Source organism: Aedes albopictus, chromosome 3 (assembly GCF_035046485.1).
Source record: "Aedes albopictus strain Foshan chromosome 3, AalbF5, whole genome shotgun sequence".
Taxonomy (NCBI): Eukaryota; Metazoa; Arthropoda; class Insecta; order Diptera; family Culicidae; genus Aedes; species Aedes albopictus.
The window spans coordinates 365790523-365816577 of NC_085138.1; the positions used below are offsets into that span (position 1 = coordinate 365790523).

At 37.9% G+C, this 26055-nt stretch overlaps 1 protein-coding gene across 1 annotated transcript in view; it reads right to left on the reverse strand.

The window, feature by feature from the left end:
- LOC109432245 (uncharacterized) overlaps nt 1–23416 on the reverse strand; it is a 134852-nt gene extending 111436 nt beyond the window's left edge. Inside the window, exon 1 of the mRNA XM_029874819.2 lies at nt 22376–23416. The gene's annotated coding sequence lies outside the window, so the exon portion shown is untranslated. The remainder of the gene's footprint in view (nt 1–22375) is intronic.
- Nucleotides 23417–26055: the final 2639 nt, after the last annotated feature.

Sequence of the window (26055 nt, forward strand, 5' to 3'; positions counted from 1 at the left end):
CATCGTTGTCCCAAGCGTAATTGAAATTGCATCACACCGACCGGACCTAACGCGGTGCAACACGATCGCACCCGGCCACCACCGGACGATGATGGGTTATAAAAACTAGGTAAGTAACGAATGGTGCGATTTTCGTTGCTTCCAATATGCCGCGCGTGAGGTAGGTAGACCCTACGATGAAAATTGAATCTAAAATCCCCCGGGCAGCTGTTGGGAATGTGGGGTGAAAATGCATTTTTGTTTCAGTTGAATTGACTTTGAATAGGAAGGCGTGGGAATATTTAGGTCTTTGCACCAGTACCGTCTAGCAAGTAAATACCTATGTACCAAACGCGAGTTTTCTCACCGCTGCATCGTCATCCATCGGCGATGTTGTTGTTTGACCTCGCTTTGTGACCGCACTCGGCACAGATATTGCCCACTGTCAAGGCCACCAACAGCTGCGCACTGGGAGGCGCCGTCCGTCGTCGACGTGGTTTCCCGGACACGGTTCGCTCTCAGTAGTGAGTGAGTTTTCGCGAAGCGACTGTAGCGGCACCCCCGCCTAGACGGAACGAGGGGTTCTACAGTTGGTCTGATGTCTAGTGAAACTTTTATCATTTGTTTGAAAAATTTGGCAGTATTAATTCTTCATTAGCAGAGCTTTGTATCAAACTCAAGCATTAATTTGAAGTTCAATCAGTATTGAAGAGGTTTTAAAACCCACCACATAACTATAATGTTTTTTTTTGGTTTGATTGGTTATTTGAATCGTGTTAATGGAGAAAAGATAACATTATAGGTTTTCGTAAAATTAGTTAACAAATGCAAAAGTTAAGGATTACAATATTATTCAATAATAACAGTTGTTCAAATAAAAAGGACCCCTCGTTGACAAGTATGGTGAAACATAATGGATGGTGATCAACTAGTATATATGCCAGCACTCGTCTAGCGTATCGCACACTCAAACAATGGGAACAAAGGACGATAGCTGTGGAGGTATGTAGTGCACAATCCATTGACTGGCAGAAAAGTCGTACTATCGACGAGCTTACGCTCGCTCGGGTATATAACGTTCGTTTAGTAGACTGCCGCCACCGGAACCTAAGGACATGGAAGATGGTACCACATGGTGGTGCTCTGGAAAAGGCGGAAAAATCTGGCCTTTGTGTAGCGCGCATGCTAGGAACTACAAACCACCCGGCGACGACGACGACGACGGCACGGTTAGCGTGGAGAAAACGAGCGAGCAAGCGAGGTCATCGCAGGTTGAACCCGAGAACCCAAGGAAAGTCCCACTTGATGATGTTACTTTTTCGACGGCACGCTATTGTACCGAATTGTGTCATTGGGAATAATAACGGAAAAAGATTCGTTTTGGTGTAGGTCGCTGACTTTTCCATCTAATGCAAATCGTCTGCGATTGCGGTTGAAGGAAAAAGGAAACCGTTGTCCTGCCGTGGCTGACCCTGACTGAGAAAGTTGCAGTGCTGCGAGTGGTCAGTGCCCTCCGGTTCCAAAGTTGTGCTTTGTGGATTTCACACAAGGACGCTCCAATACATTGGAGGTTTTGGGAATTGTTTTTCTTTGTGATAGACAGCTACCAGCTAGGTCGTTCACTGACCTCGCCCAATGTTGCGGTTATTCCGTTACGCCATGTGAACACAACCGTCCGACCGAACCTACCCCAATAATGCGTTGTGTGCTGAAGGATGGGTCTACGAATGCGAGCAAACAGCTGAACGTTTGGTTTTATGGGGGTTCAGTGGTGATTAATCATCAGCTTCTGCTGGTTCCAGCTTAACTGGGTGCCGCGTTGGTGTTGTTGAGCTTTCTGATTGTCAGTTGAGTTCAAATTGGGATAGGTCAGTGCTTTTAAGAGGTTACGGGTGAATGAAGGCGCTTTATTTGTCGATTATTTTATTCGTTTTGACTGACATGACAGAGCAGAAAACCTTTGTGTTGTGTTTATGTTTTTGGGATGATTTTAATATGTAACATCGGCTTTTGGGGGTTGATAACTGTTATAGCCGTAACCAAGGAAATAAAACAGGTCGCTAGGAGCTAGAGTTTATTACTTCTGACTTGATGGTCCACTGCACGAATTTATTCTGGCCTGCTTACTCTCACGCGAAATTTGACGTTTGAGCGGTGTCGGCGCGTGAGAGTAAGCAGGCCAGCATAAATTCGTGCAGTGGACCATGGTCCACTGCACGAATTTCTGCTAGCCTGCTTACTCTCACACGAAATTTGACGTTTGAGCGGTGCCGACACCGCTCAAACGTCAAATTTCGTGTGAGAGTGAGCAGGCCAGCAGAAATTCGTGCAGTGGACCATTGGTGGTTGGCTAATTAATGACATTTTATTCTATTCTAAATTCCAGGCCTACTACTATTATAATTATCAGGCGAAGCCTGCTACAATAACATGTCAAGTTACCTGGTTATAATTCACTTAATAATTGAGCTTGTTATGATTGAAGAAAGTTGGATTAATAGTCAACCTAACAAAAGTATATGGCAGGCAAAAAAGGGATTTTTATAAACTGAATACATATTTAAGTGTGACATGTTTTTTTTTTTGCATTTTACAGCAGTACTATAGCATTTATTACTACTTGGTGACTTCGTGGTCGTGCGGCTAGTGTCACCAAGCATTTAGTCGCATCGTGCTAGGAGCGCGGGTACGATTCCCGCCGCAGCTGTCAGGAAAAGTTTTCGGCTGTGTCACTGCGCGTTGCATGCTAGTCCGTTGTCTAGTGTCGTGCTTCCTTCAAAGAGCGAATAGTTCACTGGAAGTACTAAACGTCTCCGCGTCTTTTTTTTCTTCTTCTCTAGCAGCTTACAGTATTTGTGGTCACAGTAGACGGCAGCGGAAGGGGAACCGATTACTGCAGTTACAATCATAACACCTAGTTTCAACTGTTAACAGCTGTTAACAAATGAAAATGTAACAATACCTGATCAAAAAGTTTCTTATAACTCAAACTGCCCATACTGGCTTCGTTTCCATTGCCTTTCTAATTTAATTTCCAAAGAGTTCTAAGCCGAAACATCCTCTGTCGCGTGTGCATAACATATCAATAACTTATACTAGAAGCAGGGAACGAAAATGGACGCGTATCACAACAGTAAGCATAATTCCTAAAAAAATCCCTGGAGAAACTTATAAAAGAATCTCTGGAAAAATCTTTCGATGAATCCCTAGAAAAATCTTTAAAAATTCCTAAAAGGAATTATTGTGGAGAAATGCTTGACATCTCATGTGAAGTTTCCAAAGAAATCCCTGGAAAAAATATGAAAAAATAGAGGACAAATCCCAACAGGAATCCCTGAAGCAATCCCGTGAGTAATTTCTGTAGATACATTAAGAGGAGTTTCCGGATAAATGCCTTAAGCAATTTTTGAAGGAATCCAAGTTGCAATCTCCGAAGAAATTCCTAAGAGGCATGTTGCATGTCTAAAGAAATTCCTATAAATCTCTCGAGTATTACCTAGAAGAATTATTGGAGTTATTCCTATTAAAATATCCAAAAAAAGCTCTGTTAGGGTTCTAGATAATTATCCTTGGAAAATCCACAGAGAAATTCGTGAAAAAATTGCTAAAGTAATATCTGGATTAACTCATGGATAAATCCCAACAGAAATGATGTAAGAAATTCTAAAATGCACTATGTGGAAATTTCTTGAAAAATCTCTGCTGGAATTTCGGAAGAAATCACTAGATAAATTCCTGAAGCAATACATAGAGATATTTCGGCGGAAGTACTAAAAGAAAATCGTGGAGGAATCCCAAGAGAAATCCCGGGAAATCCATAGGCAAAGCCCTGCAAGGAAATCTGTAAAGGTTTTCTTGAAAAATCCCCATAGGAACTCTGGGCCATATTGTTTGGGTAATTACTGGAGAAATAACTGAAGTTATCCAAAGGGTTTTTTGCTTTCTAGAATTCTCTACAGGAATCTCCGTTGGAATTTCTGAAGGAATCCTAGCAGAAACTCCTGAAGGAATACTAAGTGAAGTTGACAAATCCCTAAAATTCATCGTAGAAATCAGCAGTTTCATAATTCATTGATTGATTTGTCTTTATTTCAGAGACAGGCAGTTTCATAAGAAAACGGGGGAACGATATAAACGATTTTCACTATAAATACATCACTCGGAAAAAGCTCGATTCCTAGCAAATTTGCAAATAAAAGCAGCTGGAATCGCATTCAGTATTCAGCGGACACTATTAAAAAAATATTGCGAAAAATTCAGAGCGGTCTTTTGAGGTATTTTTTTGTTTCATCTAACCGAATTTTAGAGTCGTTTTATTTCTACGCCATATAGTACTTGCACGATGACATTTTATTTCCACAAATATCAAAAGATGTTGCCGAGCTAAACAAAAAAATAGCTTCTACTAAATTTTTTTCATCTTTGTCTATGGGACGCAGCACTGTGCGACGCGTCTTTAATTGCTGTACAAGTGTTTTTGGGCGACATTGATGAGGAATTGAAGCTGAAAAAGTTAATGCCAGAAAACTGATTTTACTCGAATCACCCTAAGTTAATTCAGAAAAATATCTCTCGATCGGTAAATTTTTAAACTATATGAAAACTGTCTTCAGAAAACTTGCTCAAAATTGATAGATCTACAACTTTTCCGGAGAATGTATATAGTTATCCTTGCGAATAGTTTGGTTTCCAACTTATTTGAAAATATGGACCACCCTATTTTTTATGTACACTCATTCAGGCCCGGATTTAAGGGGGGGCAATGGGGGCAAGTGCCCCGGGCCCCCCGATTGAGGGGGCCCCCCAAGAATCCCGCAGCACTATATATATTTTGTTCAACGAACTTATTTAAAATGCAGTTGTCCTAGAGTAGTTGTAATTGGGTTACCAAAAGTATCGAGATTGTTTCATAATCTGAAATTTCACTTGAGAATAAATCGAAATCCTAAACCTCATGATTTTTGGTGCATTAGCATTATTTTTAAAGTGGGTTTACAGTTTGTATGGGATATTTTTTTTTCGATATGAGCTGCCATTCTAAAACCATAAAACTGTTTTGTCAATTTATTCATAAATGAAAAAACAATTTTGGTCCATCCAATTGAAATTAAAAAAACAACAACTAAACGATTCAATTGTTTCCCCAGAGAGGTATACAATATTCATCAATTGGATAAAAAGATGTTTCTTGTTAATTTTGGTGTACACGAGTTACCCTATGACCTCTTGAAAGTTTTTATTGAGTTCTGTAAAACAATTAAAAACGTTTCTTAACAAAACCGAAGATTACATTTTTCAGAGTAAATTAAACGATATTTGTGCATCAATAGAAATGTCATTTCATTAATAGTTTAACAATTCAATCACTTATTTGAAAATGATTGTACATGCTTCTGTTGATTATACGATTATATTCTGAAAACACCTGCTCAATACTCATATGTCTCAGTTCTTTGAGGACAGATGTTTTTATGGGAAAGATATGCTAATTATTCCAGGAGATGCTTAGGAAGTTCGGATCAGTTTTGGAAACCTAGCTTCCAAGAACATCACGGAGAAGCGGTATTACAAATCTATATTTTGGGTTTCTTCGACGTTTTCGAAAATTGATTGCTACAGTTGCCCCCTAAAGACCTAACTTTTTCAGTCTAAGTCTTGAAGTATTCGTAAAATATTGCAGTCGGAAAAAACAGTAAAAAAAATTAAAAAAATACGAATAACACAACATTGACAAAAAATTAATACATGGTTTACACCTTCGAAGTCTTGCTTTTGGGGGCCTACTCTATAAAGTTTGCCCCGGGCCCCCCGAAGCCTAAATCCGGCACTGCACTCATTGCACAATTATGGGTCACACACAATTATTGGTCACTTTCCACTTTAATAGATAAATACTAATTAATTACAAGCTTTTGTTAGCCATTATCATTTTTTGTTGATGAGTTGATTTGTTTTGTGTCACTATACGTATCGCACACGGGCTTATACGTCGAAACATACATATTTTTAGTAATTTTTTGTTCGGCATAAAACCATCTGTCAAAGTAACGCTTCGATTGTAAACATCAGAAAGTGCGTGCGCTGCTTTCATAAGCTCTGTAAAAGCGAGCTATAATGATTTTCAAGTGCGAAATGGTATCGTCACCAGAACAAAAGTATAATTTACGTTCAAAATGTAAAAGTTCATGTGACTGCAGCTAATTAAAGCTTATTTCAGGCAAAATTCAAATGACTCATTATTGTGACAAGGAACACCGAAAATCACACAATTATGGGTCACTTTTTGTGCAGCATAATATTGACAGTTCTGCGTACATGGGTAGTGCATACTTTTAGGCGTTTATCGGTGGTTGTGTTGGAGATTTTGTCCCAATTTTGAAAAATTGATTCCAAACCGTGAAAACACGCTTCGTTAAGAGGTTTGAGACCAGGTTTAGATTCTACTATAGTTGATCTATCTAGAATAAGTGACCATTCATTGAAAAAATAGACAAAACATTATTGCTCAGCCGATTCCTCTTGAGTGACCCATAATAGGCAACAAATTGACCCATAATTGTTACACAGCCAATTTTGACCCATAATTGTGGTTTTCATTATTCACAAACATTTCAGTAATTTTCACCGCCTAAAGTGAATTTTACAAGCAGATTTTTATATAAAACAATAAAAAGGAGTTTCAATGAAGAGAATATAAAATAAAAATAATGAAAATGTTATTTTTGTATGAAAAACGATTCATATTATGAAATGGTTGTTCCTTGAGTGACCCATAATTGTGCAATGAGTGTACATTAGAAACAGTACCTTATTTTTAGGAACAACTTTGTAGAAGAACATATTTGTCTAAAAAATCATTTGAGCGCGCTGAATGCATCTTTACTCGTAAATCAGGTTCGTGCACCACTGTGCAGTGCTCCCTAAAATTTAAGCATTTTCTATTATTTCATCTTTTGTTCGGCATTTATTACGATTTTAGTAACTATTTCGCTGAGATCTCATTGCTTCAATTCCATTGAGTAACGTTACAAGACGTTATTGAAATGTTAGAAATTTAAGGTATTATCACAGACAAACAGACGTATCACTTGGAACAAAATGCGATTGAAATCATCGTCACAAAAGTATAATCGCCCAATGCTAATTGCGCCTTATTTCGCAAACCGACTTAGTAGATGGCTGTAGTAAGCAAACGTCAAACGGGAGCAAAAACGATGCGAGCGCCATTAGCGACAGATTTGCGAACTACAGAATATTTGAATAGTCCGTTTAAAATGGAAACGATGGGAAGTGGGTAGAGTGAGACGTCTGTTTGTGGTATTATAGAGTGTTACTTTTGAAATTATTAATGATTTTTTACATAACAAAGACTAGGCTCGAAAAAAGTGCGACACACAAAATCATATATTACTTTCGATTTTGTGCACAAAAATGCTTGATTTTTTGACCAGGAGTAGTGCATTACTACTTAGTAGTACCGTCAAATGGGGTAACTTGCAACACTTTTCGGCTTTGAAGCAATATCATTGAAAATTAAAACATTTCAAACATACTGTAAAGCATTGTGTACTCTAATTACTACGAGTTGAATACTATGCAAAACTTCATTTACAAAAATACGCTGCTACCTAAACAGGAGGTGTGAAATACATGCTTGTTGCAAGATACTCCATTTGTGGGGTAACTTGCAACACATGACATGAAGCTAAGTTAGCTACCATTAAACTGCACTAACATTCTAGTTCTTGATCATATTATAAGTTTTTGATGTAATGCACGGCATACAGAGGATAGACAAAATGATCGGGACAGGCAAAATTTTCACTTTTCAAAAAATACTCAACTAACTGTAACGTTTTAAATAAAATAAAACATAAAATATTCTCAAATTTTCACTGTAAGTTCATCAACTAGTTGTGTATCAGTGGTCCAAATTTGGAAAAGATCGAGCTATTTTCTACGAAGTTATAAAGATTCTCAAAGAAGGTATAATTATTCGATAGCCAAATTTTAGCCGTTATATCTCCGGATTCAATGTACCAATTGCAATGAAATTTTGACCATTTATGACTTATATATTGAGCTATGTAAAACCTTTATTATTATTAGCTTTTAACTGATTTTTTAAACTAAAACGATCTTTGGTACACATAATTTTATTACCCGAAATGGTGGGGCATACTATCTTTCATTATTGTGAAAAAAATAGTTCACATTTAATGTATGTCATGGTGTTGCAAGTTACTCCGCTGTTGCAAGTAACCCCGTTCGACAGTATATTGTAGTGCCGCTTATACTATAAAAATTTCTTAAAATCGGGTTATTGTTGGTGAAGATATCGTGAAAACAAAAGACTTACCATTTGAGAACATTATTGGGCAAACAAACACTTTGAAAAATATCACTTTTTTTACCTAAAACTGTAGAGCCAGTAATACTGAACCAATTTCAATGTATTTTTTTTTCTGAAAGTAAAGTGTGTATAAATAATTATTGTGTCAAAATTTCATTCAATTTGATCTAACCGTTCAAAAGTTAAAGCTATATACGTAGCACTATGTCACAATAAGCAGATGCGTTTATTGGTATATGTAGTGAAATTAAGACTGCTCTGACTTTGAAAGTATTCAAACAAAATGGCTCAAATTTTGCACTGAAAACAGTTTAACACAACATTTTTATACTGTCAAAGTTACAAAAAATCGCGACAGTGTTGCCAGTTCTACAGTCAAAACAATGCACACTGATTTTAAATTGTTAAAAAGTGCCTAAAATTTTGAAAGCTCTGTTTTTTTGTTTGTATTGTTAAAAAAAGTACTGAACCGATTCTGATGAAATTTTCACCACTTATTATACCTTAGTTGGAGGACTCACTCACACAAAATTTTCGTTTTGATGAGTTACAGCCAGAACACTTTTTAAAATGGATGCCCAAAATTTCCAAATTCACATTGTATTGCTTTGACAATATCTGCGTCAATACTAAACCGATTTTGATGAAATTTGTATGGTATTAACGTCACATATTATGCTATTCGTGGATAAAAATTCAGATAATTTGGGCCGGAATAAAATTTAAACATTATTTTGTGTGTCTCAATTTTTCCGTGTCCCGTCTTTAATCTTCCATAACTCGCGTGGTTGTTGACCACCACCGCCAGCACTACGCTAAAGCTAGATTTTTTCAAAAAGTTGTACAAAATACAGCAGCGCGTTCACTCGAGTGCTCATATGCAAAAATCTTCGGAGGAATTCATGGAGGAATGTCGGCAAGGATTCCAGCAGGAGTCTCCAAAGGAATTTCAACGGGGATCCCAAAAGAAATCATAATTAATGTAATGTAGTTAATGCAATTCATCAATTAATTAGGGATTTCCAGGACAAATCAACGCTGAATGTGCAGGAGGAATTCTAAGAGAAACCCCGGAAAAAATCCATGAGGAAATTCCTAAGTAACTCTAGAAGGAATCCCCGAAAGAATTGCAAGAGGAATCTTCGAAGCAATTTCCAGGATGAATTCCCGAAGGTATTCCAGGAGGAAGTCCTGCAGGAGTTCTTGTGGGAACTCCATGAGAAACTCCAAGGGAATTTCATGATTCGTCAAGAAAATTGTGTAGATATGACAGATTATAATCCTAAACAAATTCTTGAAGGAACTTCTAGAAGAATCCCTGTCCCTGAAGGAGTTCCTGTAGGAATACCTAAAGGAACTTTTGGAGAAATCTCTGATGGAACTCATGGAGGCATCTCTGAATGCTTCTGGAAACATTTCCGAAAGAACTCCAGAAGAGATCCCTGGAAGAACTTCTGAAAAAAATCCTAAAGAAACTTGTGGAGGAATTTCTGTAAGAACTCCTGGAGGGAGCTTAGAAGGAACTTCTGTAGCAATCTCTGAAGAAACTTCAAGGGGAATACCAGAGTTCTCCTGGAGGTATATTTGGATCCTTCTGTAAGAATCTCTGAAGGAAATCCTTGAGAGATCTTTAAAGGAATATCTGGAGGAATCACTGAAGGATGTTTTTATTCATTTATTTAATAGGCTCTATAAAACATAACTGAGCCGAAAGCCAACTGCATTGTTACAAAATAAATTACAATAGATTAATGAAAAAAACATCAGAATACATTAATTACTGCTTGAGAAAGCGTGGCGACTGTACCTGATCAGTGCTCAACCACTGATTGAGCTTCCCGCTGTCCTGATAAACCTCGCCTGCATTTCTCCTGTCTGTTCTTTCTTTCTACTTCACATTTCTCCCAGTGCTCCATTTGTGCCTTTCCTCTCGCCTGTAGACTCTCTTTGTACCGTCGTCGCTGCATCGACTTTTGGTTCTTTCTATATTCTTACTGTCGCTTCCCTTTCTTTGCTTCGTGCGTTGCCCAATTATTCGCCAAATTCCGCTGGTACTCACTCCTGTACTCCGGTTTTGTCACATTTTTTACTTTCTTGTAGTTCTTGGACTTCGGGTTCCTAAAAGAACTTCTGGATGAATTTCGGGTGGGGTATCCCTAAATCCTACTGAAAGAGTCTATGAAGACCTTCTGGAGGAATACCTGAGAAATGGCTGTGGTATCAGTAGGTCGGCTCCAGAGGCACGTTCTCCTCCATTTGGGATATTTGTGCCATGGAATAGCTGTGGGTACTTCTGAAGAAATACCTGATAAAACACCTGCAGGCGTCCCTGAATCTTCCTAGAAATACTAGGGAGATCCCTGAAAGAACTCCTGAAGAAACCCCTGACAGAATGTCTGTGGTAATCCCTGAAAGAACTACTAAACTACAAGAGTCCTTGTAAGAATTCCTAGAGAAATCCCCAAAATGAACTCTCGAAAGAATCACTGAAAAATCTCCATGAGGTATCCCGAAGGAATTCCAAAAGGAATCCTCGATTGTATTTTACGATTGAAGAAATTTCAGGAGAGGTCCCAGAAAGAACTACAGGAGAAATTATTGAAGGAGCTCTTGTCGGTATGCCTCAGAGATCTTACGATTCCATGATGAAACTCCTAGAAGCATGCCTGAATCCTCTTGGATGAATCTCTGAATGATCCACTGGAGACACCTCTGCAGGAACTCCTGTAGAGCTCTCAAGGAAGTCAACAAACATTTCTATTACAAAAAGTTTCTGAACCGACCAAGAGCTGAACCACCCTCAGGATAGTCTTGTTGGATACCCGATTCGGCTAATACCGGGTCAAAGGGTAACCTCCATGTAAATAGTACACTCTAATCAGTTTCCTTTCTTGAAGGTGGGAAATATGAAGTCATCCAGTCAGACAATGGGTAATATTTCATCCCCCTGTCTTCATCGTTCATCTATCTGTACTTCAAATCTAAATAAAGTTTCGATAAACCATGCAGTATGTGTCGAAATCATTATTTGTACCAACTATAATTACATATTTTTTTTTACAAATATGACCGTTTTTGTTGCGCTTAGATTGTCCATCATCCAGAAAACTGCCTTTCATATGGAGCCGTTTTGCAGTATTCATCGACATCCACGTGAACAAAGAACGTAAGCTCGTAGCCCTCGTAGCACACATCATCAGTCCTTTACATTGCCCTCTCATCCACCCCGCCTCTCCGCATGCATCATGCGCGTCACAAAACGCATCACACGAATGAAACTGACTCCGCTTGACGTTATTTCCTTCTTGGTATGTAGTAGACATCGCCGTGCGATTGCACGCTGCTGGGGGTTCCCTCACGTCTTTATGAGCCGCTCGACCCGAGTATGGCAATGCGAATCGGTGCGGTCGGTGTTCTGCAAGTGCAACTGGTGCACGTTGGTAGCTGCCTGCAGCACACCACCATGGATATACACTCATACAACCCGAGCGCAAAGCAACTGCTGCACCGTCTTCACGCAAAAACGGCTACGCTCAAAAATGTGTTCGGCCTGCACATTTTTAGTAAACATCCATGCCGCACATGACTGTGTTCGAAACACACATTTTTTTAAAATTGCTCGTACGCTCATATGAGCATGTATTTTGCAATAATTTCGACATGGCAACCTCACTGGGTTTATAAACCACCTTCAAATACCGAAAAATATTGATATTTTGCAAAAATGTGAGCGTGCGAGCAATTTTAAAAAATGTGTGTTTCCAACACAGTCCCTGTGCGGCATGGGCGCTACTCAAAAATGAGAGCTTTTATTTTAGAGAGAGTGCAGTCAGGAAACCGTTCTCCCTCCCAACAACGAATCGATTCTATCGAACCCGGGAAGAAAATTCCAGCGATTGTGGGGCCGTGAATCGTGCAAAAAGACACGACTCGGTGGCGAAGCTATAAGCGCCCGCCATAACCGAGTGCAAAGCAGACCTTGACAGTGTACGACCGACGGCGGCGACGACGATGATCTCTCCGGGTTGGCCCTCACGAGGAAATATGCAGTGCACCTATGTGCTCTGAGACGGTGAGAGAGATGTTTTGCACCCGTTGAATGTCACGGGCTTTTATGTAACCGTACCGTGCCGTGCCATTGTTGTTGTACGTCCAGATAAATGTGCTAATGCTACTGTTTCTTTTGGGAGGGAAAAACTTGTAATTCATATTTAATGGCACTTTGAATTGTCAAGTTTTGCAATTCTTATGAAGGACAAGGATTTTCTAAATTATATAAAAAGAGATTTACACTTGTGTGTACGATTCATATTAAAAATGAATAGACAGATGCCTGATTCGTTGGTATGGGTTCAGTAATTTACAATTGTTCGATTGCTTGGTTGTCGTCAATTCTTAAGCTATAGAGAATATTTCTGATACACTATGGGAGTTATTTCGGCTTTCAGTTACGGAAAAAGCAATCCCTGTTGAAGATCCCAACCCAAGGATCGAAACTTTGGCAATGATAAACAGTCGAGTCTCCTATTAGACACTGCGCCACCCACTTTGCGCCCACCGTAATTTCTTAGCTGTCTTGCATACTGTCCAGCTGATTTTTTGAACGCAGTTAGTGCTTACTGTATGTAGACTCATCACTTAAAAAATGAACTAATTTAATTATAAGATAGCCTGGAAAACGCGGCGGGCGTAAAATGAGTGGCAGCGTCTAATAGGAGACCCAGCTGTAGAAGTATCAACGCTTTTTCCGTGACTGAAAACCGAAAAACTCCCATGGTTATCAAAAATCCCAATCGAATCATTCCAACATTTTTTATACACATCGAGAAAATATTCTAATGAATAAGAAATTGGGAACTACCTACTTATATTTGTGTGATTTTTCTTCGTGTGATGCATAGAGAATCATTTAAAAGTCAATAATATGTGCAAGAGAGTGCTAGGCAGTATCCGGTATGGTAATGTACAACTACTCCAGTACTGCTCTACTGTAATCATCATATGCAAAGAACTTCTCTAGGCACAATTGTATATGAATGATACGACCTCATCAGAAATTGGCCCAATGAAAGAAACATAGATCGGGGCATAAAGGACACCCGGGGCGAAATGGACACCCCTGTTTTTACCGAAACCATTGACTTTTATCGGACATCTTTGCTTTTATGTAAAACTTCCAATGCATACGTGTAAAGTACCATTTATATTCCTCCAATTTACCATTTGGGCAGGTGTACCTATTTTGGGCCTATTGGGGTCTCCAGTTAGCCTAGTGGTTAAGGCTATGGATCGCCAATCCGGAGACGGCGGGTTCGATTCCCGTTCCGGTCGGGAAAACTTTCCTGACTCCCTGGGCATAGTGTATAATTGTACTTGCCTCACAATATACAAATTCATGCAATGGCAGGCAAAGGCAGCCCTTCAATTAATAACTGTGGAAATGCTCAAAGAACACAAAGAAGCGAGGCAGGCCAACTCCCAGTGGGGACGTAGAGCCAGAAAGAAGAAGAAGAAGAACCTATTTTGGGCACTTGCCGCTATAACTAAGTCAATTTCAAACGGATTGATTTCAATTTTTGTATAGAGCTAGGCATGTGCAGTATCTTACTATATACAAAAACTCACATCAATCGGTTTGAAATCGACTTAGTCATAGCGGCAAGTGCCCAAAATAGGTACACCTGCCCAAATGGTACAATACCCTATGTTTTTCATATGGTGAAATTCTTATAATTTCGAAGCAGCATCAAATAAGGTATTACGAGTATTTGAGTGTGTCCACCATCCAAGTGAATTGTTACCTTATCAACATCTATACGCAGATTTAATAATGGATGAAGTATTTTATTTTTCTTCTATAAATTCATCCAGGATTTTAAATGAGGATTCCATGTGAGGAATCAGTCAACATTTTCGAAACGGGTTTGAAAAGTCTAAAAAAATGACCACGTGGTTTATGGACAGCCCCTAAGTCATGCGTACAGCTGGAGTGAACATGTTTATGCAAAATAAGTGATTTTTCAGTACACTAAAAAAAACTGCTAGAATACCCTATTTTTCACATAAAATAAGCAATAAATCAAAATTCAAAGCGATGACATGTAGTTTTTTTGATCTTAAATTGTTCGTAGGATTGTACTCGACATTTTTGAAGAACAATGAAAATGTTCTTAATACACTCTTATTTTGTTTTACCCGGAAAACTACGAAAATTCCATACTTTTTACACAAAGTATTCAACAAAACTAAATTTCAAACGAGAACATCTAGTTTTTTAGCCTTGAAATGTTCGTAGCAGTTTGGGGGCCATACTTGAAGAATAATAGTGATGTTTTCATTACACTGAAATTTTGATTCACTCAAAAATCAATGAAAGTACCACATTTTTCACGCAAAGTGGTTAACAAAAATAATGGCTTACAATGCAAAGTAGTTTTTTACCTTTAAATTATTCGTGAAAGTGTACTGGACTTTCTTGATGAGTAAAAGTGATGCTATCATGACACACTTAATTTATTTTACTCGAAAAGCTACAAAAATACCATAATTTTCATACAAAACTGTCAATAAAACAAAATTTAAAGCCATAACGTGTAGTTGTATGGCCTTAAATTTTCCGTTACAATGTACTGGACCTGTTTTTGATAAAATGTTGATGTTGACGTTACTTTTATATTTTGTTTTATAAAAAATGTACGAAAATCCCACAAAAAAGCGAATAAGCCAAAATTTAATGTAAAGATATGTAGTTATTCAACTTTGAATTTATCGTAATAGTTTAGTGGATTTATTTGAACAACCCTAGTGAACTTCTTATTACACTCATATTTTATTTCACTCGGAATACTAGGAAAATATCACATTTTTCACACAAAGTAGTCAACAAATAAAAATATAAGGCAATGCATTATAGTTTTTTTTGCCATGAAATTAATTGTAAAAAAGTACTGTACTTGTTTGATAAACAATAGTGATCTTTCAATTACACTCGTTGTTTTCTAAATTTGTTTATAAAAAATCAAAAACAACCCAAATGAAGAGACTTTTCCGACTTTTTTTGGACCCTTGGTAGTTCGCGGGAGTTTTTACCCCCTCAGTAGTTTAAGTGTTAATACACACCATCGGGGCAAAACGACTCACAGATATTTTCAGACATTTTGGCAGTAGTAATGATCGCTTTTTACCCTTCTTACATCCCTAAGAAGAGTATAAATACCGCTTGGAAAACTGATTTTTGATTCAAGGCTCTTAGAACCAAGTTTCATATACTAATTGACTCAGCTTGACGAGCTGAGCAAAGGTCGGTATGTGTGTATGTTAGGGTGGATCAACGTTGTATAGAAAATTTAAAATTGATCAGATTCAATCTGATCAGAGTAAATATTTTTCAATCCATTTGAGGTCCCAAATAACTGTGCAAAATTTGGGCATGATTAGACTCCAATTTGCGCATCGCAGTTGAAGTTTGTATGGCGTTTTACATGAAAAACAAACTTTTCTGTATTTTTCTTGAAAGTTTCTCAAAATTGTCCATTACCATATAAATAGTCAAGTTGAGGCGCAGCCCAAAATGTATCGATAAACGTGGTTGAAGACCGCAAAGCGTTCCGACGTATGTGGATAACGATACGTCGCACGGCAATTTCTGCCGTGAATTAAGATTTTATTATTGATGTTATTCCTTTATGTTCTACATGTTAAGAACCTTTATACAATCAATAGGTTATAACTTTTGTCACAAGACCAGGGTTCCTGATTTCCACTTTTCATCTTCTTCCACATTCGAAGACAGTCTGCAGCGAATGGTTGTCGCTTTAGTTCGTGTGTATGCTTGTCAGCGACGACAACAAACTCCGGCGAACGGTGGGAAGCCACACTTGGAAATTACTCATTCGTCCACATTCGCATCGCAAGCGAATGCGATTCGTGAGTGATGCGATTGACATTGTGCATACGAATTTTTGATGTTTTCGAATTATTTTCTTTGCTAATCTAGCATTTCAGCAACAATACAGTAAAAATGTATGCATTACATGCAGAAATTCTCTTCTACTTATGATAATAGCCGCTTCGATCGCTCACCAGCATTCTTCACCATTCGCCATTCATTCATTCGCTTGCGATCCAAACTGCGACGAATGGCAACGAATATTCATGTCAAGCAGCTGGCTCATCGCTTCCCACTGGTGATGGGGTTGCGTGTTTGATCACGACGATCCGTTTGCTGCATCTTTCTCGATTCGCTTCAGCAAAGAGGAGTGAATATGAATGAAGTGAGGCGAATATACCGATCCTTGCACAAGACTCGGATTCGGTTACAGTCTTCAGCAACGGCTTCTGAGGTTTTACTTTTATATAATCGGTTAAATACTTTCAGTATTGTTTTATTACTATTATCAAAAAAGCAAATTTTCAATCACGTTGCGCAAAGTGCCGGCATAACTGATCGCCCTCAAACTAAAAAAAAACTGGATCTATTAGAACGACTCTCTATGACACACGCTAGCGTATGCGCGTTACAAAAAAAGCCACTCACGTTTCTCATCCGTCTGTCTACCGATTTGGGATCTCTTCATAGGCGCCAACTTGTGACGTAGTTGGGGGGCGAAGCTCTCCAAAATTGGACAAAATTCAACTTTTTTCAGCTCAATGCACTAGTTTTCACGTAAATATGCCTAAACTAGATGAACTGCGTCGAAATTTTACGAATTTGGTTGATTTTGAGAGGCCTCGCCCCCCCAACTACGTCACAAGTTGGCGCGTATGGATCTCTTAGTTCCAAATGGAAGCTACAACATTCTGGTAGAATGCTATTGAATATACTTTTTATTGGACGTTTCGTTACTGAGATATTTTACACAGAGTACTTGGAACCCACACAATTTAACTATTTGAGAGATTTTCAACAAAGTGCATCCTATTTCAGTCAGTGCATCCTAGTGCAAGTTATTTTTCAAGCGCTTTAAATTCACTTAGCTAAAAATGAAAGCTACAACATCTTAGTAAAGCGCTTCAGAATTTTATTATGATTGAACTTTCCGTTATCGAGATATCTTACGAATAATGTTTGGGAGTAATATTATTTATATAAATATTTGTATCTCAATCGATGTCTCAATCGTCTATTATGGTGAAGATATGACGAAGTCACATCTCAAAAACAACAATCTGAAAAAAAAAAAGACGGTTGACGCTAAAAAGCTGATCGATTGGTTATCCACTTATGGTGACTAATCGATCAACTTTTCAGCGCCAGTCGTCTTTTGATTCTTCAGGTTAGTGGCTCTTTGTCTTATTTTCGCCTTAACCGATTTAGGTTCTTTTAGTACCAAATGAAAGCTACAACATCCTAGTAGAACGAATACCTCTGTTAAGGCTCTCATCACAAAAGTACCAACGATTGTCTTAGGAAATGTTCAAAGATATCTCACCAAAGCTCTCACAAACGATCAAAAATAAGTGTAAAAAATTAGCAAAATTGTAAATATTCACAAAAATATTAAAAAAAAAAAATAAATACAAAATAGAATCGGCACTATAATTAATAGAAAATCTCTGAAAAATAGTGAAATGAAATCTGTTTTGGATTTCCTTATGAGTTTTCAAGAAACTCTAGGAAAACCAACCATCAACCTTGTAAATTATGTATTATCGGAATTCTAAGAACAATTCACTAAGGATTTGATAGGAATTTTTCAAAACTATCTCCATAAATTCTGTGATTGCCTTGAGGAAATATGAAATGTTATACCGTCAAGGCGCCATTCACCGTGGGGGCTCCATTCACCGTGTGCCTTCGAATATTTTCTTCATTATTTCCATATTATGATTGAATGTACAATGTTGTATTGGTGAAATTGAAGGAAAATTGTCATATCATTCAATCATAATATGGAAGTAATGAAAAAAATATTCGAAGGCACACGGTGAATGGAGCCCCCACGGTGAATGGTGCCTTGACGGTACTACAAACACGCTATGATTAATACAGAAAATCTGTTCAGAATGCTCAAATGTGTCATGTATCTGATTTCATACGAAATTTCTAAGAGTACCTCCGTTATGAGAGTATTGTAGGTTGACAAGCAATAAAAGAAATATAATCAACTTAGAGTCAAATTCAACGAGGGGCAAAAAATACGGTTGAATGTGTCTGGGGGTATGAAAAATAGTTCATTTTGAATCTTTTGGATCTACTGAATGGGTGCACCCCATCCAACATTTTAATTCCGAAAAGTGCAACGCGTGGTAAAACATCGGAAATCTCCTGTATTAGACAAAGAGTATCTTAATTTATTTCAAGTAGATAGATTTAGTTTACCATAGGTGCATTAATCATTAATTTTAAATTGAAACACCTTAGATCAGTGTTTTAAAAGTGGGCAAAATCGTCCCCTGGGGGCGAAAACCAGATACAAGGGGGCGAAAATCAAAAGAGTTATAATTGGGGGGCGAAAATACTAGCCAGGGGGGGGGGGGCGATTTTAAAATTAGAGCCTTTCCATAAACTACGTAGACTCTTAGGGGAGGGGGTCTGCCCAAAGCCTACGCTCCATACAAATTTCGAAAATTTTGTATGGAAAAAGTCTACGAGCGGGGAGGAGGGGGGGGATTTGAGATGGCCCAAAAAAAGTCTACGTAGTTTATGGACAGCGCCTTATTGAATCATCTATCAAGAAATACAAACATGGTGTCTTTGAACTTTGAAACTTTGAAAAAAATCCTGGACCAAAACTTGCTTAGAAATCGACTTAATTATACAGAATGCCAAATTTAGTGGTCTTTTATTATTATCCGTGCATCAGGTTACTGATAGAAAAGCAATTGATGTACCACAAGCATGGGTTTGGTTTATTTTTATATTTGTCCACATCCGGGGGACACCCTAAACCGATTCCGGAATATTTAAATGGATCGTTTTCACATTTGACCAATTCCGGCGGGACACCCGGAACCGGTTGTTGAACACTACCGGTGGTCTCTAACGTAATCTGAGGCGATTATCTTGAAAACCGTTTATCAGGTTATCGGGAAAGCAGAGATTTGATGTATCGCATGAATGGGTTCGGTTCCCTTCTGCATTTGAACGCTTCCGGAGGAACAACCGCAACCGATTCCGGAACACTACAAGTTTTCCCAAGTATGATCCGGAATTTTTTTTTCTTGTTAACCGATCATCAGGGTATCTAAAAAGCCATTTGATGTATCGCGAATATGGGTTTGGTTCTTTTTTACATTCGAACACTTTCGGCGAGACACCCGGAACCGGTTCCAGAACACTACCAGTTGTTCCAAATATTGTCTGCAACTATTTATTGCCAACCGTTACCGGGTTATCTAAACAGCCGCGAATTAACGTGTCGCACGCATGGTTTTGGTTTACTATTGAATTTGCACACTTTCAGCGGGACATCTGGAACCGATTCCGGAGCACCAATAGTTTCTAATGTGGGCTAAGCCTTTTTTTTCTTGCTCACCATACATTAGGTTATCGAAAAGGACCTGAATTGATGTGCCACATGCATGAGTTTGGTTCACTTTTAAATTTGGCCACTTCTGGCGGAATATCCAGAACAATGGGACACTCGGAGCCGGTTCCAGAATATTACCGGTCCATATATGGTCTGAGACTATTTCCCTGCTTACCGCTCATCAGGTTATAGAAAAAGCGGCGATTTGATGTGTCGCATGCATGGGTTTGGTTCACTTTTATATTTGGCCACTTTCGGAATACTACCGGTTCAGATATAGTCTGCGACTATTTTCCTGCTTACCGTTCATCAGATAATCGAAAAGGCTGTGGTTTAATGGGTCGCATGCTTGGTTTTGATTAGGAATTCTTTCAGACAGATTATTTATACGATTAATATCGCAAAATGACTTTCAGAAACTGAATATATCTTCCAGTCATACACATTTTCGAAGTGGAATTAATATTTAAAGTGTTTTGTATCAATCCAAATTTCTCTGAATACTCTATTAATTTCCTTGATATTCCAAAGTTGATGTCGATTAGAAAATTACAATAAATTTGAGAAAATTGAGTTGATTTCTAATGATTAAAAAAAAATCTGAGAAATACTTATTAACTTTTTTTAAGTTGATTTTTGTTACTACTTTTTTGAAGGTGGATTTTTGTCGACTGTTTAGCTTAAGAATGTTGTTATTTGTTATTTATTTTTCTAGAGAGTACAATACCCGAGCGGGATTAAACAACTGACCCATAACAGCAGCATACCCAAGTCAGGTATCCTATCAGGTTTATAGATTATAATTATTTTGATATTGAAATCAGCTCATTTTTGTATTAAGCAGCAATGAGTTAAAAGAACAGTACTTAAGGTGAAACTGGATGCATTTCCTCATTTTCCATCGACCACGCTTTTAATGATTATTTTAAATCTTCATAGTTATGGCTTTCACAACCAGAGGCGCGTGCTTCGTTTTTCTTTGCGGTTAATGTTTCACACTAGCGCGTTCTGTTGACGATGTTACACAACGCAGTTTTTCGTGAAACTTTTCCACCAGGTGATGGTAGTGTGAAGTGGGCGATGGATTGTCACGAACATTGTTCTAGTTTGGTTCTAGGTGCGTTACGTCTGTTTGTCTGTGGGATAACGTTCATTATTTTCAAAATCGGTTTCCGTACATAAGTAGAGTATGAATCAATGTATCTGCTGATTTTTTCCCTGATGAAAAATGTTTTTAGTTTTTGCAAAAACCAGTTTTCAACATAATTTCACAAAAAATGGTTTATGCAAAAATGGAAAACATTTTCTACCACAAAAAAAAAGCAGAAGACACCCTGATCCGTACTCTACATGTGTACGAACACCGATTTTGAAAAAAAAATAGGAAATGCTTCCAGTTTCGCCTTAACCCGATTTTCTTTTTACTTGCAGGTATTCCACTAACACGCCCAGGTTCATCATCATCAGCAATGAGTTATTGGTTTAGTATTTAGGGCTGCTTGTACTATTGTTAAGTATTATTTGTATCCAAAAACCGTCGGTTTATCCACTTGCGTGCGCAGCCTTTTCTTTTTTCTCGCTCGCTCATTTTGTTGAACTCAAGGTATTTACATAATGGAAGGTTAAGCAGGTCGTTTAGTTTGTGGGGAAAAGCAGAGGAAGCCAAATTTCAAAGGAATTTGCTGAGGGGGGGTGTTTGTTTTCAGAATTTCTCACGGTGAAAAAATAATGGCCGCTCAGCCAGTTTTGACATCTAAGACTACCTTAGAATATGTAAATACCTTGGTTGAACTCAAGAAAGAGCGAGATAAAAGAGGGGGCAAATTGCCCCCTCTATTATCTGTTTCTTTCGCGTGTTTGTTTACGAGAGTGAGTGAGAAAAAAGAAAAGGCTGCGCACGCTAGAGGTTTATGCATTGCGTTATGAACACACATTATCTAGTTCAGAGATGCCTGGGGTGTAATGCAAACTTTTCGGTTTTAAGGGAAAAGTTTGTATTGCATTGTTTTTTATGGGTGTTCCAATACGTAGCTGAAACTGTTGGTAATAAACAATCTACTGTTAGTATGAGTACATGGAAACTTTCTGTGTCAAGATTTTTGTGTAATCTTAATAGTGAAGTAATGGAGCTATTCTTAGCACGAATTAATTAAAAAAATGTTTTTTTTTCGATGAAAACATAATTTATTTACTTATTTCAAAAGACATTGCCTACCTTCAGGCGTTTAAGGCGCCACAAAATTTGATTTCAACTTTCAATAGACGAATTCAGTAACAAATTTTGAAAATGACGTATAATCAATGGTGTATTCATATTTTTGTTTCGTTTTTGGAGTTTTTTCCCTTTATGTTAAAATTTGCTGAATAAAATTCTGTCACATTGTTGTATAGAGCTACTGATATGAACTGATTTTGTGGATATTATTTTGACGAAGTTTGAATTGCTACTAACCGGTTGATTGAATGAACTATTGTTGTATTCAAGCTTTTTCCAGTTGTTATTAGACAAGAAAATATCAATTATTCATTATAAATCGAAATACAAATCGAAAATACAAAAATATGTACTTACTTTTGTTTTATAATTGTGTTCGGTGGATCGGGTTCCTTTTGTAAACGATATCAGACTTTATATTATATTTTGTGCGTTAGTTTTCTTTAGCTACTTTTACATTAGCTATTCATCGACATTTCGCTTTTCTTAACACTATTTAGCACACCACATATTTATTATGTTTTATCTTTTGTTAACGTAAAACCATTCTGTTGAATGATATTCCACTGTTACACTTATCATCTTCTTCGCACTCACGCGCCCAGCTGCATCCAGCAATGTTTTGCGTTATTATTATTATACAAAAAATAGCACCTTCTCGATTCGGTATAAACACAGTGAATGTAGTAGGTACCTACATTGAGCAGGACGATTCAAAACACGAGAACCGAATGGATGCACTCTACAATCACACAACACAGGGAGACACCAAACGAATGAACCCACACATTGCACTACAAAAACGTAAACCTTAACCGTGACCGCACTCACACTTGGTGAACCGAACTCTTCGTTATATTGCTTTGCTATCGTTGGGAACAAGGAACGGCGATAAACACAACCATTTAAAACCTAATTACAAGGGGTCCTTCATCTACTTGGACGTGGCGTTATTCACCTGCTTTTTTCACTTATCTAGACCGATTTATTCTAATTTGTGCGTTTTTCAGACCATCGAAGTGAGTTTTGGCTACAAAATGCTACACTAGTGCGGAATCGTTTCCCTAAATTATCATCTACGCCAACGGAAAAAGGGTGTGTTGATGTAGCACATCCTCACGAGCAACACTCAATGTACGCCTCGACGAGAGCGAAGTTTGAACTAAACTGGTTGGGTGAGTTGTACATTAGGTACATATGGAGCTCTCCTCAGCTCAGTTTGTATTGGAAAAGGAACAAGCATGCAGTAATGCAGGAGATAGAGAACCATCACGCGTTGGTATTGTGGGTGAAGAAGCAGAATGGTGAATGTTTGGCTGAACTACTACACAACTCGAATGGATGCGAAATGTTGAATCAAACGAGGCAAAGTTTGAAAACATTGCAATCGCTGTGTGGGTGATGCTCATTCGAAAACCATGGTAACGAGAGAAGTTCTCCTGAAGTGATATCATACAAATTGAAAACAAGTGTATATTTTGAGTGAACCAGAATCATATCATTATAGTTTATACAATATTTTACGATAGTTAACTTAATTACGAAAGGATAGTTGTGCAAGGACTTGCTTATTTATGCAATAGTTTAGTTTAAATTTCATATTTTGTATCTTATTCAATCCCTGTCGCTGAATTCAATAATAGCGAATGATTTCACCAATACTACGATGAACTCTTTGATTACTTTACCCCAAACAAAGATTGTTAGCATTTATCCACAGAATCCGTAACGTTACAATTTTTCATTGTTCGAGTTATCTGTTTTGTTAATATGGTATCATCGGTTGGTTATTGTATAATACATAAGCGACCCGATTTTGTCAGCCCCTTTTCAGAACACATTTTTTGCTCTCTTCAAAAACTTAAACAGTTTTTCAAACTTTTTATTCCTTTATGTTTTGCGTCTTAGCTGTAGTTTGATGATAAATATTAATAAATCGCTTAAAATGTGACCGTAAGATAATGAGAACAAAAAGTTTGTCGCAAAATGGGGCTGACAAAATCGGGTCCTTACTGTACAACATTTTTTGTTATACGAAAATCGTTACGGAATATTCGGACGAATACAGAAGCACACAGAGAGTCGAAAGATTCAGCAATTTAGACTAAATTGGTTTGTGGCATGGCTAGATACTAGTAGCCACCTAGTTGTCAATGCTTCCTTTTTGAAGTGATAAGTAGGGCGCTTGCTAGTTGTGTGAGGGTTGTCCTATAATAAAGAAAAAAATGTTTTTGAATTTTTATTAAGCAGATCTTTGAGTTTCCATCACTGTTAACTTGATTTTATTTTTTATTTAATTTCGCAATCACCAGGGTGGTGCAGTTATGAGGGGATTTCAATAACAATCCTATGAAATTTTAAAATTACGACGGAATTTAAAGAATTTCGAATGAAACCGTGCGGTAATCATAGCTTTCCAATAGATGGTAGTAAACACATCTAGAGAAAACCTAAGATCTCCTTCAGAAATCCTTTCAGAAATTTGTTTGGGGATTTGCTTGGAAATATATTCACAATTCGTTCCAAAGTTCCTACTTTCCAGGGCGATGTTGAATAGTAGGCAGGAACGTCCATCACCTTGTCGTAGTCCCCGTCGAGATTCGAATGAACTGGATAGTTCACCCGAAATCCTAACGCTATTCTGCACACCATCCATAGTTGCTCTTATCAGTCTGGTAAGCTTCTAGGAATTCCTGTGGGAATTCCTCTAGAGATTCCTCCAGGGATTCCTCCAGGATTTCGTTCAGGGATTCCTCCAGGAATTCCACTAGGAATTCCTCCTGCAATTGCTCCAGTGATTGTTCAAGGAAATTCTCTAGGAATCCCTCCAGGGAACTCCCCTAAAAATTTCTCAAGGACTTTCTCTATAGATTTCACCAAGAATTCCTACAGGAATGCCTCCTGACATTCGTCCAGGGATTTCTACAGGGATTCATCAGGCATTCCTCCAGGATAACCCCAGTAATTTCTTTAGCAATTCATCCAGGAAATGATCCAGGAATCCCTTCAGGAATTCTTTCAGAAATTACTACTGCAATATCTTCAGGAAATCCTCCAGAGATTCCTTCAGAAATTCCCCCAGGAATTCCTCCCAAATTTCTCCTGAGATTCCTGCAGGAATTCCTTCTGAGAATTTTCTAGAAGTTTCTTCAAGGATTTTTTTTATAAATCCTCCCGGGATCCCTTCAAAAATTTCCCTAGAAATTCCTCCGGGAATTTATCTAGGAATTACTCCAGGTATGCCTCCAGGCATTACTCCAGGATTTCATCTATAAATTTCTCCGGAGACTCCTCTAGGAATCCCTCTAAGAATTCCTCCAGGAATTACTCCAGGTTAATTTAGGAATTTATGCAGGAAATCCTCCAAGGGATTCCTCGAGAAATTTTGTCAGAAATTTTTTCAGGAATTTTCCAGGAATTCATCCAGAAGTTCTTCCAGGAATTTCTCCTCCAAAGATTCTTCAAGAAATTCCTCCAGGAATTCCTCCGATGATACCTCCAGTAGTGTAAAATTAGCATAAGTTAAAATACACAATAATAAAAACTAAAAAAAAAGATTCTCCAGAAATTCCTCAAAGAATTCCTTCTGGAATTCCTCTGAAAATTCCTGTTGGAATTTATCCAGAAATTCATCTGGGAATTCCTCTAGGAAATTCTATAAGGATTTCTTCAGGAATACGGATTCCTATCACAATTCCTCTAGAGATTCCCCCAGGAATTTATTCAGGGATTATTCCAGGAATTCTTCCAGGGATAGTTCCACGAAAGTTCCCCAAGAATTCCACTAGGAATTTCTCCAGGCATTCTTTCTGGGATTCCGCCAGGAATTTGTCCAAAAGTTCCTCCAGTAATTCCTCCTAGATTTCCCACAGAAATTTGTGCAGAAGTTGCTCCAGGCATTCCTCTTGAGGTTTCTCCAGAAATTGCTTCAGGAATTCCTCCTGGGTTTTTCTTTTCCAAGAACTTCCCCAGAGATTCTTCAGGAGGTTTCTTGAGATTTACTTCAGGAATTCTTTCAGAAATTCCTCCAGAAATTG